Source organism: Mytilus galloprovincialis, chromosome 9 (assembly GCF_965363235.1).
Source record: "Mytilus galloprovincialis chromosome 9, xbMytGall1.hap1.1, whole genome shotgun sequence".
NCBI lineage: Eukaryota > Metazoa > Mollusca > Bivalvia > Mytilida > Mytilidae > Mytilus > Mytilus galloprovincialis.
In genome coordinates this window covers 8,248,971-8,261,982 of record NC_134846.1, presented here as the reverse complement: position 1 = coordinate 8,261,982, position 13,012 = coordinate 8,248,971, and the positions used below count along the sequence as shown (strand labels likewise).

Genomic DNA, 13,012 nt, shown 5'->3' with positions numbered 1-13,012 from the left:
TCCTATTGTTAATTATCCATTTTTAGATGGTGACGTTCCCTTGTCACCATCTTATGGTGTTTATATATCTCAACTTGTACGATTCGCTCGTGTATGTAACAATGTATTAGATTTTAGCGAGAGAAATTTATGTATTACTGAAAAATTATTACACCAGGGTTTTCGATATCACAAACTGGTCAAAACATTTACTAAATTTTATCACCGGTATAAGGAAATAATTCGTAAATATAACTCAACATGCAGACATCTTATACGTTCAGGTATTTCACATCCAAAATTTTATGGAAATATTCTTTATAAAGCACAAAAATGTCAGTATTCTCCTCAGAAACTAACAAAACCTTTAAATAGACTTATTAAAAGGGGATATAGTTACGATACTGTTGTCAGGTCATTAAAGATTGCATATTTTGGCTTTAACATTGATTCACTGATAGGGTCTTTGCATCGGAACTAAACACATTTATTTCTAAAAAAAACAGTTGTTGGCATGACACGGGTTATGTTCTTCTCATATATTTTATGATAGTATGATACTAAACCCCTAACGGGAGGGATTGTACCTGATATTCATATGATGAAGACATAATCTTTCAATCAGTTTAATTGAGGTCTGGAGCTGGCATGTCAGTTAACTGCTAGTAGTCTGTTGTTATTTATGTATTATTGTCATTTTATTTATTTTCTTTTGTTACATCTTTTGACATCAGACTCGGACTTCTCTTGAACTGAATTTTAATGTGCGTATTGTTATTCTTTTACTTTTCTACATTGGCTAGAGGTATAGGGGGAGGGTTGAGATCTCATAAACATGTTTAACCCCGCCGCAATTTTGCGCCTGTCCCAAGTCAGGAGCCTCTGGCCTTTGTTAGTCTTGTATGATTTTAAATTTTAGTTTCTTGTGTATAATTCGGAGTTTAGTATGACGTCCATTATCACTGTACTATTATGCATATTTTAGGGGCCAGCTGAAGGACACCTACGGGTGCGGGAATTCTCGCTACATTGAAGACCCATTGGTTGCCTTCGGCTGTTGTTTGCTCTATGGTCGGGTGGTTGTCGCTTTGACATATTCACCATTTCCTTTCTCAATTTAATTGTATACTTGGTATCTGTTGGTTTTCGACATGTTTTTTTTATGTTTTTCGGGGATATCTGCAATGTAGTTGCAGTATATTTTCGAGTATCGTTTTCCTTTTCTGCAACTGTGGAAAAAAACCTTCAGAAGTAAAGAAGTACAATAAATATTCAAAGACTTAAATCTTAAAGAGAATAAAATTGAGGATGGGAATGGGAATGTGTCATAGATACAACAATCCTACCAAAGAACAGACAAAAGTCTAGCAATCAGTCTTAAACACAAAGACTCCGAACACGGAGGCGGGCTTCAGCTGGAACTAATGTAACCCAACACAAAACTTCAAAAGTCAATTGTCAATTAGCGCAATATTCGTGATATGCAAATTAAAACGGGTGCGGGAGTTTCTCGCTGCATTGAAGAACCATTAGTGGCCTTCGGCTGTTGTCTGCTCTATGGGCTGGTTGTTGTCTCTTTGACACATTCCCCATTTCCATTCTCAATTTTACAGATCATCAACATAAAATGCAATTGTAACACTGCACATACTTGTATTGCATGTATTGTCAATATCAACAATATTCGAGGTGTGCAATTTTAAATTTGAAAATCATTATTAAATTTCAGTGTTACAAAATTTTAATTTTATCTTTATCTTTATCTCTTAGTCTTTATCTAAATTATCTATAGTTATCTATAATGAAAGGTCCATACACTATTTATTTTCTATTTTGGTTTATACAAACTATACCCTCGATGAAATGAGCTGTTAATAACCTACCATACCAGCCATTGATTACTGATAACATGTCTGAAGGTAATGTATTAATACTGAACAATACGAACACATATTCACATTATAAAATCTTTAAATTACAAGAAGCGCACACAAGGTAGTGTTTTAATCATAATGTAATGCAATATACTATCAAATGCTTTGGCTAAAATCCTATTCATTTTAATATAAGTACATCATAAGAATTTTAAGCGGAAGATCTTCAAATGTTCCTAACAAAATGTATATACTTTGAGAATTTTAGATTAAAAGGATTATCTTTTGTCAGTATGCGGGAGTTCTTGAACATAAAGACAAATGTTGTGGTAATATTTTTCAGTTGACACATTTGATGGGATTTATCAGTTGGTCAAAAGATCTAACTAAGCATGATCGAAATCTTAGTTTTGCAAGAGTGGAGAACGGACTTGTACAGACATCACGACTAGATGTATTCAAAAACTTAAAACACCAAACGAATAGATAACAACTGTCATAAAGCCTGTCTTACTACAGGCAGTTTCTTACGCATAGAATGATTTGGTTTTATAGTTAGATCAACCTCTCACTGGTACGAGAGTTGCATACAATTCCATTATATTGACAACGATGTGTGAGGAAAACAAGCAGACATAATAGGAAAAAATATCAAAATAGGACTACAGAAGTCAACATGGTCAACCTTGTGTTATAATCATAATCACTATGAAAACAAACAAATATGTGACAAAAAAGCACAAAAAGGTATATAGACGAAACACATTAGCAAAAACACAGAAATGGTTTTACTGCAATAAAATGTAGGATTAATTACCTACAACTGTCAAATTCAAGGAAATATTTTTTTCGACCTACTTTCGTATACAACCGGATGTGACGTACCATGATTTGGTGGTATTACACCTTACATGATAGGACTACAGCAAAAGGTGCCAGGTTTAAAATTTAATACGCCAGTTGCGCGTTTCCTCTACACAAGACTAACCAGTGACGCTTTGATGAAAAAAGTTCGAAAGCCAAATAATAGTATTAAATTGAAGAGCATTGAGGACCAAAAGTTCAAAAAAGTTGTGCCCAATACGGCTATGGTTTTCTGCCTGAGATAAGAACATACTTATTATTTAGAATAATTCATACTTTTGCAAACAGTATTTTTTTATAAAATGACTATATAATAGATATAAGTGATAAAACCAGTGGCTAACTACAAAATAAAAACTGATAGATAAATAACCTAAACAAGCATATAAAAATTTACAGGTCATAAACATATGTCTTAGGTATTTCAAAACACAATTATTTTTTATTTGGGATTTCTATAGAAAATTTTGTAATCTTGAGGTTACATGGTGACTAAATCTTGTACACAGATAAAATAAGGGAAGAAATTTGATTGGTTAACTTCCAATGATGGTTATTTTCTTATATGCAATGAAATGTTATGTGAATTTTTTTCTATAGAACTGGACAGGATAAAACTTTACTCATGCCAAATATTTCTTTATTTGAAACAAAGATAAATTCTGCACATTTTTTTGAAAAGTGCAAATTTAACAAAGACTAATAGGGGAAAATCAATGGTGGTATTACACCTGTAATGTTGTCATTTGAATGTTATATCTAACATTGCCATAAAATCGGGAGGTTTGGCATGCCACAAAACCAGGTTTAAAATTTGTTCTGTCCATTTTTCTTGAAAAACTTGATGTCTCATAAAACTCCAAGGATGGTACGCCCAATGATATCAGCTTTCCCAGATAATGACAATTTGACTTATACTGAATTTCATTGCCAAGGTAGGAGTGAACACGCGTTGCTATAACCTTTTGCGGTTTTTCTTTTATTATTTTTATCAATGATTAATGGTTGGCGTTTTTTTTTCTTCTTTGTCGTCATTTATCAATGTCTCTGTTATTTAAAATTCCACTGACTGTTTTGTTTTGAGGAATCATTCCTTCAACAGCCATGGATACATCAGTCGATTCATCTATATGTGTATCAGTAAGACTTGTTTAGATAATAATTTACAAAACATCATCTAACATTATTTTTTTCGTATTGATTCCGGAAACGTTTTATATTTTATATTTCGTCCCTGAAAGTGTTATTTGTTACCTTCCTGGTTTTTTTAAACAGTAGTCGTGAAATATTCGTTAATCGTATACAAAGTGTGCTGAAACTAACTTACAGGTATGTCTGATTATTTGTGGTTTAAATAGTTATCAAAGATACCAAGCTTATACTTAATACGCCAGGCGCGCATTTCTTATACATATGACTTATCAGTGACGGTTAGATCAAAATAGTTGCTAGGCCAAACAAGTACAAAGTTGAAATAAGATAAAGATTCTATAAATAATCCAATTTGTAATCTTCTCTTTTTATACTGTAAAGAGTCTCGTTATAAATCAGGAAATGTAACTGTGAAAGGTAAAAATTATATTATTTTTTAATCTTTCCAGATGTGTTATTTGTAAAATTTAGCTCTATTATTGATTTATTAATGCATTTATGTTTTCAAGATCATATACATTTCATTTAGGAAAGCGTCATAACAACTTTGCAGTTTTATTTGGTTCACGTTTATGTCTATGTCGTACCGAATCAATATACATTAGGAGTTTCCTATTTTTCAATATTGATCGATTTTATGTATTTAATTCATATATTAACTATTTTGATGAAGACCACCATCTAGCGATTCATAGATTAATAAATTATGGTCCAATTTTCAATTTTGCTTTTCCAAAAACATTGATATTTTTTTATTTTTTTAATTTACAATGTATTCTTTTCCTATGTGCGAAACCGTGTATACAAAAGTAATATTTTGTACAATCAGTGATTTACCACAACTGTTTGTTTTCGAAACAAGATAACATTTCTTTTCTGCTTTTTTCTAATACTCCTCTTAAATTTTTCACTTGTTTATTCCGTAATTTGTTGAACACATTTTCATTACAACCCCAAAACAAACTAAACATTTCACTGGTTATACCGTCCAGTTGATGCTTTCAGTATTTATGTTTTATCCAAATAAATGCCTATAGTTTTTTTTATCTCATTTGAGCCATGATAATGTAGCAAACATTTCAATCATATTCCAAATATTAAAATATTTTTGTGTGTTATTAGAAAAAAAGTGTATGTCGTCTGCAAGTTGTCTGATTTTCAATGAACGTGTCTTCTTATTTTTTGTAATTTCAAAGTCTTTCTTAGTACGTTCTTGTCTTATCTTACAGGGAAGGTTTTAGCGTCTGAGTAGCAGCTGCACTCTCTTTAAAAATGTAATTCCATATGCATATGAAGATGGTACACTGCTACTAAGGTAGGGGAAATTAATAATTTCCAAATTAAAATCGTCTCGAATGTCATAGACTTTCGTGTTGAGTTTACTGCTTATATGAATTTCGAGGGATTATATTTGGCACTAAATATGAGACGGAGAACGTCGTACCTGTTTTTCCTTAATTTTTAGTTATTTAGGAGATTTTAATTCAACCCAATCTAAAAAGTGTGGATTATTAATGCAACAGTTGATTGTCAATTTATTTAATATTCAAGATATGCAATCTAAAAAATTTACACTTTAGCTCTAGAAGCATTTTAAATTATCAATAACATCGATATTTCGGGTTTACAATTATAAATTTGAAAATCATTATAAAATTTTAGTTTCATAAATATTAATCTGTTGATCTGCATTGAAGTTATCTATGTATATTTATAATGATTATGTAAGGATCATGTATTTTCTTTTCAAACGGGATGTATTGAGACACTGTCTATATACCAGTTTTGTTTATTTGGAATTACTACCAATTTTCACTTCTGCGTACTATGAACATTAAAATTATTTCATTTCTCCTTAAATACTGTTTTTGCACCTGTACAGGAAGTTTTATCCAGCTCTAATTGTATAGTTTTATTGTAATATGGTGACAAAAGTTTTTTGTCAGGTTTTTGAATTTCCAGATCTGCGCAGAAATCGACTTCCGTTTCCGGTCTTGTTTGCATGAGATTTTGAATAAAATGTATATTTATCAGTCTAAGAAAAGAACTTAATACTAATTCATTTTTAAAAATTGTTTGTTATAAAAAAAAGTTACCTGATGACAGCGTTTCTTTGTTTACATTGAATATGACGTCATAATTTGAATAACGTCACAACTAAGATCCCTTACAACAAAACCAAAATCGGAAACGTTACGGTATTTTTGTGTCTCTTTTTAACATGTTTGACTTAAAAAAAAAAAAAAAACTTACAGACTTCGTCCCCATTCACAGGTAATGCCTGCTCATATTATTTACCCCATAAGTACCAAGTGATAGTTTAGTTTGATTGATATTAAAGACATTTTTTGGTATTCCTAAACGGAAGATTTTATACACACAAGCGATCACGTATACGTAATGACAAAGTTATTTTCATTTACATGTGTAGGATTTGACGCAGCTTTTTTCAAAAGTGATTGTTTTCTTTAAATTGTTTAATATTTCACAGCGGTATCTTACTTTAACTTTGTTTAAACCTGTTAATTTACCTTGAACTTAATTATTTATCCCTTATTAATTTTATAAACTATGAATTTGCATACAGGTATCGAAGATCAAATCTATTCGTTCATTGTATATTAATTTGCGTTTTTTTTATTGAGTTAAGCCTTCCAATTAATATTTTATGGTGGTTCTTTTTTTCTATGGTGTGATGTTATACTATTGTTTCAGAAAAGGGAGAGGTTTGGTACTATGAAAACGTTTTTAATCCCGCTGCAAATGTTTGGACCTGTCCTAAGTCAGAAATCTGATGTACAGTAGTTGTCGTTTGTTTATGTAGTTCATACGTGTTTCTCGTTTTTATATAGATTAGACCGTTAGTCTTCCCGTTTGAATGGTTTTACATTTCTAATTTTTGGGGTGCGTTATAGCTTGCTGTTCGATGTGAGCCAAGGCTCCGTGTTGTTGAAGGCCATACTTTACCTATAATGATTTACTTTTATAGACTGTTATTTGGATGGAGAGCTGTCTCATTGGCACTCATACCGCATCTTCCTATATCTAACTATTTTCTATTTTGTCTCATATAAACTATACAGATAAACTCAATGAAATAAGCTGCTTCCGACTCACCATACCAGTGACAGGTTACAGATAACATGTCTAGAGGTATTGTAATAATACTGAACAATAATAAAAAATATAATTAGAAAAGGAAGCGCGCCTGTGGTCCTAGGTTACCAGGTAGTGAATTCCAGCTAGAGATGGTGTTTAGATAAAGAAAATAGTCATAGATGTCTTTGATCAAATGTTTGATGTGTGTTCCTTAGAATGATCGGTTTAAATTTGTATATATTTATCTAAAGTAGTATTAGGTTTGAGCAAAAATCACTTTGGTAATCTGGGACCACATGCGGGCTTTCTCTTCTGGTTAGATTTTTTTTTAAATAGATATGATCTTGTAATGTTCTGATCATAATGAATATTGATTGATATTTTCCTATTAAAAGCATGATCTTTTGTAAGTGCCAGTGAGTTATTTGACAAAAAACAAACGTTGTGGTATTTTTTTATATATACATTTGTGTGTGCTTTATATTTGCTGGTCAAAAGAACTGTTCAAACATAATCAAAACATAAGTAGTTTTTAGAAAAGTTAAAACAAAAAGACATTTATTACAAATCTAAAACAAAAAGAAGCCGTCGTATAAATTCGGTTAAAAAGATGTGGTATGATGGCCAATAAGACAACTCTTCACAAAAGACCAACTGAAACAGACTTTAACAACTATAGGTCACCGTATGGTCTTCGGCAATTCACAAAGCTCATAATGCATAGTCAGCTATAAAAGACCCCGAAACGACAAAATGTAAAACCATCGAAACGAAATAGTTATCAAGGGTACCAGAATTATAATTTAATACGCCAGACGCGCGTTTCGTCTACATTAGACTCATCAGTGACGCTCATATCAAAATATTTATAAATCCAAACAAGTACAAAGTTGAAGAGCATTTAGGATCCAAAATTCTAAAAAGTTGTGCCAAATACGGCTAAGGTAATCTATGCCTGGGATAAGAAAATCCTTAGTATTTTGGAAAATTCCAAGTTTTGTAAACAGGAAATTTATAAAAATGACCAAATTATTGATATTCATGTCAACACCGAAGTATTGACTTCTGGGCTGGTGATACCCTTGGGGACGAAACGTCCACCAGCAGTGGCATCGACCCAGTGGTGTTAATAGTTATCAGATGTACCAGAATTATAATTTGATACGCCAGACGTGCGTTTCGTCTACATAAGACTCATCAGTGACGCTAATATCAAAATATTTATAAATCCAAACAAGTACAAAGTTGAAGAGCATTTAGGATCCGATATTCCAAAAAATTGTGCCAAATACGGCTAAGGTAATCTATGCCTGGGATAAGAAAATCCTTAGTATTTTGAAAAATTCAAAGTTTTGTAACAGGAAATTTATAAAAATAACCAAATTATTGATATTCATGTCAACACCGAAGTATTGACTACTGGGCTGGTGATACCCACGGGGACGAAACGTATACCGGTAGTGGCATCGACCCAGTGGTGTTAATAGATATCAAAGGTACCAGGTTTATAATTAAGTACGCCAGACGCACGTTTCGTCTACATAAGACTCATCAGTGACGTTCATATCAAAATATTTATAAATCCAAACAAGTACAAAGTTGAAGAGCATTTAGGATCTGAAATTAAAAAAAAGTTGTGCCAAATACGGCTAAGGTAATCTATGCCTGGGATAAGAAAGTCCTAAAAGACTAATGGCCTAATTAGTGGAAAACAAATATTGAACGAAAACCGAATATGTAATACAGCAACAAACGACAACTACCAACTTGTAGAATCCTGACTTAGGACAGGCACATACAGATTGAGGCAGAGTTTAATATGTTAACGGGCGTCAAACTCTCCCCCTAGCATAAGGCAATAAGACAGTGGTGTAACAGTACAACTTAATAGCAAACTATGAAAATCAGCTGAAAAGAAAAATCATCAAGTAGATACACATATAAATACATCTAAGTACAGATCTGAGATTTACTGACAGCGAGTTCAAAGCCAAGAACAACTAATCAAATAATATCGTGCATCTAAACAACTCATTTGCAGTGTTGTTGTTGTTTTTTTATTTAATGTAATGACTGCAGTAAACGGCTGCAAAATACTTGTTCACGATAAAATACTGAAATATGGCCGTTAGATATATATATATATATTTTTTTTTTTGTTAAACTTGGACGAAAGCGCCTAAACAGTACAGATCCTTTACATTTGATGACACATCAAGCAAGGTGCAGAGAATGAAATCCAGTTTTACAGAACCCGATGTTGCGTTTATAGTTGAGGGAGAAAAAATATTTACACATCGAGCAGAATTAATGAAGAAATCGCCTGTGTTTAATTCGATGTTCTCTTCGAATTTCATGGAGAAAGATAAATTTGAAATAGAACTGCCAGGAAAAAACATGCATCATTTTCTTATGTTTTTAAGATGCACCCTTGATGGATATGGAGATGACATAGAAGGTAATTATCAACCTAAAGTACATACATGTATGCAGCATTTGCTTGTAAAACGTTATATATTATGCATTTTCTTACTTGTGAAAGTTGCAGGCTACAATATGTTGGTGAACCTGTGAGGTATGAAAACCTTGAAAGCCAACACATTTAGATGTACATTTGAACTGTACATAGATTTATAATCGGCAGTCGCTTTTCATCGTCCTCTTATTCAAGTAGAGTACATGCTAAAATACATGTATACATGTACATGATGTACACGAATATGTTGTGTGAATGTGTGATCGCTTTCCAAACTTGCGCAGTAAATTGTTCGATATCATTTGTTAAGTTCTATTTTTAATACCAAATCTACTTTTAATAACAGCATGTTATCATGAATCTACAAACTAAAATCCATACTCGTCTTTTTGTTGAAAGAGATCTTGTGTTTGTAAATAAATCTACTAACAGTAACTATATATGCACACACGTTCATTCTTAATTTGATTTTTATATTTAATTTATGAAAAGATGTCAGCTTAATCATTTGTGTTCGATATCTAATTAGTATTACGTTGCAGAGATGATTTAGCATAGATTTAATACGCTCTTTTACATCATGTTAAATCATATTGATGAAATAAATAATATTTTCAATTTACATTTTGTTCTAATTTCTTAGTCTTGTAAACTTTTAAGAAGCATATTTTGTACAGTAATGTTTGTTTCAACAGTATAAACACCCCCGCAATGAAGATTGTTTACTATTATCTAGGTACTGCGTATATATATATATGTAGCTCAGGTTTGGTGTATGGTATGATATAAACACATCATTCTGACCTAAATTCACCCATTCTTTATTGACAGATGATAATGTCCATTTCGTTATGCCACTTGCGCATGAATATCAGGTTAACGAAATTTTGGAAAAGGCCGACACATGTCTAGCTAACAAATATGCATCAAGCGGAATTGACGGATGTTCCAGTAAAAGTATTATACAAGGACTACTGGAGGCCGAAAAATATAATATATCGAAAACCTTGGACGTCTTAATAGGACTAGCTTCAAAGAAGGTGTGGAGATATTTTTCAACAGCAAATGGATACGATGAAATAGACAAATCAACGCTTAATCGTATTGCGATGAAAAGATGGGAAGATAATATTGATCCTAAGAATGGTGAGCCTGTTCCAGATTCATATCATGGGCCACCTCCAAGGTTGAAATAGTGGAGACAAAAACAGTATGCAGACACAATGTCCTTTAGCCTGAAACATCTTTGACTTTGTTTTCCCTTTATAGTTGTTATGATAGTTACGTATGCATGATATATCAAACTTATTCATATATAACGAAACAATCGTCTTTATATTACATAAATGCATCCTTGTTAGAAATGGATGGAAAAGTGTCGTTTTCTGACATGACAAAATCTAATGTATTTAACGGATCACGCCATGGTTCCTCCGTTTACTGTGGATCATTATCAGCTGACTTTCAAAATTAAAAAAAAACGTGCAAAAGGATATTCAAATTTGATTGTATAATATACATGTTATTAAGGTGGTACTTAACACTACAGGGAGATAACTCTGTAAAATCAGCAGAACGTTTTAATGACGTTGTGTTCATTAGGGAATATTAAGCTTCTCAATGATCAAAATAAGTGTTTGTCAAACTGCTATATAACCAGTGTAATTTTTCTGATAAAACGGTTGGTTCAAAATTTAAAAATTTTTTATATTTTTGTCAAAGGGTCAAAGTAAATACTTTGTCAAAATTTTAAGAAAATTAAACGAGCCAAATTAATTTTAGTTAAAGTGTTGGGTACCACCTTAATTGTATTCACAAAAGGAAAATAAGATGTAATATGATTATATATCACATAGTTCAGGATTCACTTAATTAGAATAACTGTAGAGGATAAAAACAAAACAAGATAAAAATAAGATATTTCGCTGATAAATGACGTAAATGTTTCATCATAATGTACTCCAGAATATGTATCCTAGTGTGTAACAGTATTATATGAAAGTATTCATCATGTTCATTACCTTTTTGTTTTTAATGTTACATAAATTGTATATATTTACACATGCAATGTCGTCTTTATTATCTACTGTAAATTCATTATTAATCGTTGGTACTCATTGGATTCTGTGGAAAAACAAATTCAAATGTTTAACGACTTACCAATTTTCTTAAGGTATATATGCAGTTTTTACTAAAAACAACGAAATCAAATATCCACGGAACTGCAACTTTTCCTCAAACCAGAAAAATTTGTACCCACGAAAATAAATGAATCCATAGTACTTGTGTATAAGCAGTTATCAAAAGTTGTACAGACTGAGATTGAAAGAGACGTAAGTATACACTGTTTTTTAATTAAAGGTACAGTTATAACATCAAAATTATTCAATAAATAAATTAAGCATTTTCTTCTTTGTTTGCAAAAACATGTCGCACGGTCAGTCATATTAAGTTCGAAACTTTGTTTTTTTAACACACCTAATTAAAAGTAGTTGAGTGCTAAAAATATGGAATAGAGAATAAAATTATTGCAGAGAAATGTCTCTCCGGTTTGTAATTGTGATTAAGCAAATGACTGTTGAAATTATATAGCAATACTTTAACATGTTACATAAGTTATGCAAATATTCAAAGTCAATAAACCATGACTGAGGTACATGGCCACACAATCTCCAAGTTATTGGGGTTTGCCAATACTAATACGACTGCATACCAAATGCCATTGACTAATTAAAAGTCGTCCCCTTAAGCTTTAACCACACCTGAACATAAAAATTCACTTGTAAACTATGTTAAAGTCTCAAAGCCAATGAATTACGAAGAGGGGATGGGGCTATATAATCTCCATGGAAACGAAACCTTAGAAATGTCAGAAAGCAGTCAGGGGTGTTACTTAAACAAGTTATTTCAAATTACAGTAGAAGCATGGACTTAATGTAAGTTTCATGAATGTGTACATTTTATATCATAAGATAAAGAATTTATTAAATTTGAGAAGAGTATAGAGATAAAGGGTTACTTTGAAAATAATGACAACAAGAGGCTCTTTAGAGCCTGTGTCGCTCACCTTGGTCTAAGTGATAAGAAAAGCTCACTTGGTCCTTTGAGCCAGGTGAGCTAAAATATTACTTGAATAAGTTAGTTTAAACATTTTTGAAAATATTAGTAAGAAGGCTTATTTAAGAAAAATATGTAATTGATTTGGGTTACAAATTACAAATAACTTCAAGTTTTAATTATTTCACAAGTATCTGTCTATTTATATCAGTCTACCTTGAAGATATTGGAGGAAAATGATAATGTAATGCTCCCAAGATACCAATCTTTGACCGAGACGCCTTAATATTAAAGATAAGTGCATCAGAAAGTAAAATTAGTGTTTCAGAAGGGTTATATTTTATATTTTATGGGAAAATAACAAGATGACTGTCAAAACTTGTTGAAGCTAGTAAATTCTGTAATATTGGACACCTATAAAATTAATATTCAGAAAAGTTACTTATATACTTAGGTAATATTCAAAATAGCCTCGTTTTCAACATTACTTGTATAGGTAAATTTTTTTGGA

The 13,012-nt window shown here is 31.6% G+C and overlaps 1 long non-coding RNA gene across 2 annotated transcripts; it reads left to right on the top strand.

Annotated features, from left to right (window-relative positions):
* Nucleotides 1-3,942: 3,942 nt before the first annotated feature.
* Nucleotides 3,943-11,851, top strand: LOC143044353 (uncharacterized). 2 transcript variants are annotated; one of them, XR_012968652.1, is made up of 5 exons: nucleotides 3,943-4,046; nucleotides 5,099-5,184; nucleotides 6,953-7,022; nucleotides 9,145-9,426; nucleotides 10,276-11,851. It is a non-coding gene; the product is annotated as an uncharacterized LOC143044353 (long non-coding RNA). The 2 variants fall into 2 exon arrangements; XR_012968653.1 differs by lacking the exon at nucleotides 3,943-4,046 and adding an exon at nucleotides 4,078-4,286.
* The last annotated feature ends 1,161 nt before the right edge of the window (nucleotides 11,852-13,012 follow it).